General features: G+C 44.7%; 8 non-coding genes and 1 pseudogene across 8 annotated transcripts; all 9 read right to left on the reverse strand.

Annotated features, from left to right (window-relative positions):
- Positions 1-129: 129 nt before the first annotated feature.
- On the reverse strand, positions 130-248 carry LOC142507805 (5S ribosomal RNA). The gene has a single exon (XR_012806050.1). It is a non-coding gene; the product is annotated as a 5S ribosomal RNA (ribosomal RNA).
- A 680-nt stretch (positions 249-928) lies between these two features.
- LOC142514832 (5S ribosomal RNA) lies at positions 929-1,047 on the reverse strand. The gene has a single exon (XR_012810709.1). It is a non-coding gene; the product is annotated as a 5S ribosomal RNA (ribosomal RNA).
- A 686-nt stretch (positions 1,048-1,733) lies between these two features.
- Positions 1,734-1,847, reverse strand: LOC142511156 (5S ribosomal RNA; annotated as a pseudogene).
- A 683-nt stretch (positions 1,848-2,530) lies between these two features.
- Positions 2,531-2,649, reverse strand: LOC142509215 (5S ribosomal RNA). Its single transcript, XR_012807400.1, has one exon. It is a non-coding gene; the product is annotated as a 5S ribosomal RNA (ribosomal RNA).
- Positions 2,650-3,333: 684 nt separating this feature from the next.
- On the reverse strand, positions 3,334-3,452 carry LOC142506878 (5S ribosomal RNA). The gene has a single exon (XR_012805153.1). It is a non-coding gene; the product is annotated as a 5S ribosomal RNA (ribosomal RNA).
- Positions 3,453-4,134: 682 nt separating this feature from the next.
- Positions 4,135-4,255, reverse strand: LOC142514481 (5S ribosomal RNA). Its single transcript, XR_012810371.1, has one exon. It is a non-coding gene; the product is annotated as a 5S ribosomal RNA (ribosomal RNA).
- A 681-nt stretch (positions 4,256-4,936) lies between these two features.
- Positions 4,937-5,056, reverse strand: LOC142507063 (5S ribosomal RNA). Its single transcript, XR_012805329.1, has one exon. It is a non-coding gene; the product is annotated as a 5S ribosomal RNA (ribosomal RNA).
- A 683-nt stretch (positions 5,057-5,739) lies between these two features.
- On the reverse strand, positions 5,740-5,860 carry LOC142517304 (5S ribosomal RNA). The gene has a single exon (XR_012813057.1). It is a non-coding gene; the product is annotated as a 5S ribosomal RNA (ribosomal RNA).
- A 677-nt stretch (positions 5,861-6,537) lies between these two features.
- On the reverse strand, positions 6,538-6,657 carry LOC142513186 (5S ribosomal RNA). Its single transcript, XR_012809147.1, has one exon. It is a non-coding gene; the product is annotated as a 5S ribosomal RNA (ribosomal RNA).
- Between the last annotated feature and the right edge of the window lie 752 nt (positions 6,658-7,409).

Here is a 7,409-nt window from a genome sequence, read left to right on the forward strand (position 1 = left end):
TTTGTCCAAATCCGGTAGGGCCCGAGCTACGTTGATTTCACATGTCTTATATGGTTTCGATCGAGATTCAGATGATTTGAGCCGAATATCGTCTGTCAACAAGTAATCAAAAATAGAAAAACAAGAAAAGGGGTGCATCACGAGGACTTAGCAGGGGGTCACCCATCCTAGTACTGCTCTCGCCCAAGCACGCTTAACTTTGGAGTTCTAATGGGATCCGGTGCATTAGTGTTGGTATGATCGCACCCGACATTGAGTGGGATTTTTATTCTTATATCCCTCGAGTACGTGTGGAGCGGGCGGCGATAGACAACACGCGGCATTGCTCTCGCCCAATAAAAACCATGAAGTTAGCGTTCTGGCCCGATGGCAGAGTTAGGATGGGTGACCTCCCTGGGAAGTCCTCGTGTCGCGACCGTTTACGTAAATTATGGCTAAAACAGTCGAAATAATTGTTTTAATGAGTTAACCGTCTCCGGAGTAATCTGCGTCATACCCTTCCGCACAGAACCGGCTCACAACAATAAAAATCGCTAAATGTTCCCAGAAAATAGAAAAAAATAAGAAGAAGAAAATAGCGAATATAAAGCTATTATTATGTCTGAGATACGATAAAATGGAACAAGAATCGAATTTAGAACTTCCTAAGCGGATTTCTCGAGGAAACAGAAGCTTAACAGAAGCGGAAAATCGCAAATTAGAGGGTCTTAGAGAAGGAATTCGGCTAAAATCTCGCCAGCTTATTGCGTAGTAATGAGTCTCGTCCGTTTGCCCGTTTACAATCAAATTAGCCTACAATTTTGTCCAAATCCGGCAGTGCCCGAGCTACTTTCATTTCACATGTCTTATCTGGTCTCGATCGAGATTCAGATGATTTGAGCCGAAAATCGTCTGTCAACAAGTAATCAAAAATAGAAAAACACGAAAAGGGGTGCAACACGAGGACTTCCCAGGGGGTCACCCATCCTAGTACTGCTCTCGCCCAAGCACGCTTAACTTCGAAGTTCTGATGGGATCCGGTGCATTATTGCTGGTATGATCGCACCGGACATTGAGTGGGATGTTTATTCTTATATCCCTCGAGTACGTTTGGAGCGGGCGGCGATGGACAACACGCGGCACTGCTCTCGCCCAATCATAACCATGAAGTTAAGCGTCCTGGCGCGATGGCAGAGCGAGGATGGGTGACCACCCTGGGAAGACCTCGTGTCGCGACCGTTTACGTAAATTATGGATAAAACAGTCGAAATAATTGTTTTTAATGAGTTAACCGTCTCCGGAGTAATCTGCGTCATACCCTTCCGCACAGAACCGGCTCACGACAACAAAAACCGATAAATGTTCCCAGAAAATAGAAAAAAAAATAAGAAGAAGGAAATAACGAATGTAAAGCTATTATTATTCTTGGGATACGATAAAATGGAACCAGAATCGAATTTCGAACTTCCTAAGCGGATTTCTCGAGGAAACGAAAGCTTAACAGAAGCGGTAAATCGCAAATTAGAGGGTCTTAGAGAAGGAATTCGGCTAAAATCTCGTCAGCTCATTGCGTAGTAATGAGTCTCGTCCGTTTGCCCGTTTACAATCAAATTAGCCTACAATTTTGTCCAAATCCGGCAGTGCCCGAGCTACTTTCATTTCACATGTCTTATCTGGTCCGATCGAGATTCAGATGATTTGAGCCCAAAATCGTCTGTCAACAAGTAATCAAAAATAAAAAAAAAACACGAAAAAGGGTGCAACACGAGGACTTCCCAGGGGGTCACCCATCCTTGTATTGCTCTCGCCCATCTTAACTTCGGAGTTCTGATGGGATCCGGTGCATTAGTGCTGGTATGATCGCACCCGACATTGAGTGGGATGTTTATTCTTATATCCCTCGAGTACGTGTGGAGCGGGCGGCGATGGAAAACACGCGGCACTGCTCTCGCCCAATCATAACCATAAATGTAAGCGTTCTGGCGCGATGGCAGAGCTAGGATGGGTGACCTCCCTGGGAAGACCTCGTGTCGCGACCGTTTACGTAAATTATGAATAAAACAGTCGAAATAATTGTTTTTCATGAGTTAACCGTCTCCGGAGTAATCTGCGTCATACCCTTCCGCACAGAACCGGCTCACGACAACAAAAATCGATAAATGTTCCCAGAAAATAGAAAAAAAATAAGAAGAAGGAAATAACGAATGTAAAGCTATTATTATTCTTAGGATACGATAAAATGGAACCAGAATCGAATTTCGAACTTCCTAAGCGGATTTCTCGAGGAAACGAAAGCTTAACAGAAGCGGTAAATCGCAAATTAGAGGGTCTTAGAGAAGGAATTCGGCTAAAATCTCGTCAGCTCATTGCGTAGTAATGAGTCTCGTCCGTTTGCCCGTTTACAATCAAATTAGCCTACAATTTTGTCCAAATCCGGCAGTGCCCGAGCTACTTTCATTTCACATGTCTTATCTGGTCTCGATCGAGATTCAGATGATTTGAGCCGAAAATCGTCTGTCAACAAGTAATCAAAAATAGAAAAACACGAAAAGGGGTGCAACACGAGGACTTCCCAGGGGGTCACCCATCCTAGTACTGCTCTCGCCCAAGCACGCTTAACTTCGGAGTTCTGATGGGATCCGGTGCATTAGTGCTGGTATGATCGCACCGACATTGAGTGGGATGTTTATTCTTATATCCCTCGAGTACGTGTGGAGCGGGCGGCGATGGACAACACGCGGCACTGCTCTCGCCCAATCATAACCATGAAGTTAAGCGTCCTGGCGCGATGGCAGAGCTAGGATGGGTGACCACCCTGGGAAGACCTCGTGTCGCGACCGTTTACGTAAATTATGGATAAAACAGTCGAAATAATTGTTTTTAATGAGTTAACCGTCTCCGGAGTAATCTGCGTCATACCCTTCCGCACAGAACCGGCTCACGACAACAAAAACCGATAAATGTTCCCAGAAAATAGAAAAAAAAATAAGAAGAAGGAAATAACGAATGTAAAGCTATTATTATTTCTTTGTATACGATAAAATGGAACCAGAATCGAATTTCGAACTTCCTAAGCGGATTTCTCGAGGAAACGAAAGCTTAACAGAAGCGGTAAATCGCAAATTAGAGGGTCTTAGAGAAGGAATTCGGCTAAAATCTCGTCAGCTCATTGCGTAGTAATGAGTCTCGTCCGTTTGCCCGTTTACAATCAAATTAGCCTACAATTTTGTCCAAATCCGGCAGTGCCCGAGCTACTTTCATTTCACATGTCTTATCTGGTCCGATCGAGATTCAGATGATTTGAGCCGAAAATCGTCTGTCAACAAGTAATCAAAAATAAAAAAAACACGAAAAAGGGTGCAACACGAGGACTTCCCAGGGGGTCACCCATCCTAGTACTGCTCTCGCCCAAGCACGCTTAACTTCGGAGTTCTGATGGGATCCGGTGCATTAGTGCTGGTATGATCGCACCCGACATTGAGTGGGATGTTTATTCTTATATCCCTCGAGTACGTGTGGAGCGGGCGGCGATGGACAACACGCGGCACTGCTCTCGCCCAATCATAACCATGAAGTTAAGCGTTCTGGCGCGATGGCAGAGCTAGGATGGGTGACCTCCCTAGGAAGACCTCGTGTCGCGACCGTTTACGTAAATTATAGATAAAACAGTCGAAATAATTGTTTTTAATGAGTTGACCGTCTCCGGAGTAATCTGCGTCATACCCTTCCGCACAGAACCGGCTCACGACAACAAAAATCGATAAATGTTCCCAGAAAATAAAAAAAAAATAAGAAGAAGGAAATAAGGAATGTAAAGCTATTATTATGTTTGGGATACGATAAAATGGAACCGGAATCGAATTTCGAACTTCCTAAGCGGATTTCTCGAGGAAACGAAAGCTTAACAGAAGCGGTAATCGCAAATTAGAGAGTCTTAGAGAAGGAATTCGGCTAAAATCTCGTCAGCTCATTGCGTAGTAATGAGTCTCGTCCGTTTGCCCGTTTACAATCAAATTAGCCTACAATTTTGTCCAAATCCGGCAGTGCCCGAGCTACTTTCATCTAACATGTCTTATCTGGTCCCGATCGAGATTCAGATGATTTGAGCCGAAAATCGTCTGTCAACAAGTAATCAAAAATAGAAAAACACGAAAAGGGGTGCAACACGAGGACTTCCCAGGGGGTCACCCATCCTAGTACTGCGCTTTCGCCCAAGCACGCTTAACTTCGGAGTTCTGATGGGATCCGGTGCATTAGTGCTGGTATGATCGCACCCGACATTGAGTGGGATGTTTATTCTTATATCCCTCGAGTACGTGTGGAGCGGGCGGCGATGGACAACACGCGGCACTGCTCTCGCCCAATCATAACCATGAAGTTAAGCGTTCTGGCGCGATGGCAGAGCTAGGATGGGTGACCTCCCTAGGAAGACCTCGTATCGCGACCGTTTACGTAAATTATGGATAAAACAGTCGAAATAATTGTTTTTAATGAGTTAACCATCTCCGGAGTAATCTGCGTCATACCCTTCCGCACAGAACCGGCTCACGACAACAAAAATCGATAAATGTTCCCAGAAAATAGAAAAAAAATAAGAAGAAGGAAATAACGAATGTAAAGCTATTATTATGCCTCGGATACGATAAAATGGAACCGGAATCGAATTTCGAACTTCCTAAGCGGATTTCTCGAGGAAACGAAAGCTTAACAGAAGCGGTAAATCGCAAATTAGAGGGTCTTAGAGAAGGAATTCGGCTAAAATCTCGTCAGCTCATTGCGTAGTAATGAGTCTCGTCCGTTTGCCCGTTTACAATCAAATTAGCCTACAATTTTGTCCAAATCCGGCAGTGCCCGAGCTACTTTCATTTCACATGTCTTATCTGGTCCGATCGAGATTCAGATGATTTGAGCCGAAAATCGTCTGTCAACAAGTAATCAAAATAGAAAAACACGAAAAGGGGTGCAACACGAGGACTTCCCAGGGGGTCACCCATCCTAGTACTGCGCTTTCGCCCAAGCACGCTTAACTTCGGAGTTCTGATGGATCCGGTGCATTAGTGCTGGTATGATCGCACCCGACATTGAGTGGGATGTTTATTCTTATATCCCTCGAGTACGTGTGGAGCGGGCGGCGATGGACAACACGCGGCACTGCTCTCGCCCAATCATAACCATGAAGTTAAGCGTTCTGGCGCGATGGCAGAGCTAGGATGGGTGACCTCCCTGGGAAGACCTCGTATCGCGACCGTTTACGTAAATTATGGATAAAACAGTCGAAATAATTGTTTTTAATGAGTTAACCGTCTCCGGAGTAATCTGCGTCATACCCTTCCGCACAGAACCGGCTCACGACAACAAAAATCGATAAATGTTCCCAGAAAATAGAAAAAAAATAAGAAGAAGGAAATAACGAATGTAAAGCTATTATTATGCCTCGGATACGATAAAATGGAACCGGAATCGAATTTCGAACTTCCTAAGCGGATTTCTCGAGGAAACGAAAGCTTAACAGAAGCGGTAAATCGCAAATTAGAGGGTCTTAGAGAAGGAATTCGGCTAAAATCTCGTCAGCTCATTGCGTAGTAATGAGTCTCGTCCGTTTGCCCGTTTACAATCAAATTAGCCTACAATTTTGTCCAAATCCGGCAGTGCCCGAGCTACTTTCATTTCACATGTCATATTTGGTCCCGATCGAGATTCAGATGATTTGAGCCGAAAATCGTCTGTCAACAAGTAATCAAAAATAGAAAAACACGAAAAGGGGTGCAACACGAGGACTTCCCAGGGGGTCACCCATCCTAGTACTGCGCTTTCGCCCAAGCACGCTTAACTTCGTAGTTCTGATGGGATCCGGTGCATTAGTGCTGGTATGATCGCACCCGACATTGAGTTGGATGTTTATTCTTATATCCCTCGAAGACGTGTGGAGCGGGCGGCGATGGACAACACGCGGCACTGCTCTCGCCCAATCATAACCATGAAGTTAAGCTTTCTGGCGCGATGGCAGAGTTAGGATGGGTGACCTCCCTGGGAAGACCTCGTGTCGCGACCGTTTACGTAAATTATGGATAAATAGTCGAAATAATAGTTTTTAATGAGTTCATCGTCTCCGGAGTAATCTGCGTCATACCCTTCCGCACAGAACCGGCTCACGACAACAAAATCGATAAATGTTCCCAGAAAATAGAAAAAAATAAGAAGGAAATAACGAATGTAAAGCTATTATTATGCTTGGATACGATAAAATGGAACCGGAATCGAATTTCGAACTTCCTAAGCGGATTTCTCGAGGAAACGAAAGCTTAACAGAAGCGGTAAATCGCAAATTAGAGGGTCTTAGAGAAGGAATTCGGCTAAAATCTCGTCAGCTCATTGCGTAGTAATGAGTCTCGTCCGTTTGCCCGTTTACAATCAAATTAGCCTACAATTTTGTCCAAATCCGGCAGTGCCCGAGCTACTTTCATTTCACATGTCTTATCTGGTCTCCGATCGAGATTCAGATGATTTGAGCCGAAAATCGTCTGTCAACAAGTAATCAAAAATAGAAAAACACGAAAAGGGGTGCAACACGAGGACTTCCCAGGGGGTCACCCATCCTAGTACTGCTCTTCGCCCAAGCACGCTTAACTTCGGAGTTCTGATGGGATCCGGTGCATTAGTGCTGGTATGATCGCACCCGACATTGAGTGGGATGTTTATTCTTATATCCCTCGAGTACGTGTGGAGCGGGCGGCGATGGACAACACGCGGCACTGCTCTCGCCCAATCATAACCATGAAGTTAAGCGTTTCTGGCGCGATGGCAGAGCTAGGATGGGTGACCTCCCTGGGAAAGACTCGTGTCGCGACCGTTTACGTAAATTATGGATAAAACAGTCGAAATAATTGTTTTAATGAGTTAACCAGTCTCCGGAGTAATCTGCGTCATACCCTTCCGCACAGAACCGGCTCACGACAACAAAATCGATAAATGTTCCCAGAAAATAGAAAAAAAATAAGAAAGAGGAAATAACGATGTAAAGCTATATTATGCCTGCGGATACGATAAAATGGAACCGGTAATCGAATTTCGAACTTCCTAGCGGATTTTCGAGAAACGAAAGCTTAACAGAAGCGGGTAAATCGCAAATTAGAGGGTCTTAGAGAAGGAATTCGGCTAAAATCTCGTCAGCTATTGCGTAGTAATGAGTCTCGTCGTTTGCCCGTTTACAACTAAATTAGCCTACAATTTTGTCCAATCCGGCAGTGCCCGAGCTACTTTCATTTCACATGTCTTATCTGGTCCGATCGAGATTCAGATGATTTGAGCCGAAAATCGTCTGTCAACAAGTAATCAAAAATAGAAAAACACGAAAAAGGGGTGCAACACGAGGACTTCCCAGGGGGTCACCCATCCTAGTATACTGCACTTTCGCCCAAGCACGCTTAACT

The sequence above is a fragment of the Primulina tabacum genome, chromosome 10 (assembly GCF_025594145.1).
Source record: "Primulina tabacum isolate GXHZ01 chromosome 10, ASM2559414v2, whole genome shotgun sequence".
Taxonomy (NCBI): domain Eukaryota; kingdom Viridiplantae; phylum Streptophyta; class Magnoliopsida; order Lamiales; family Gesneriaceae; genus Primulina; species Primulina tabacum.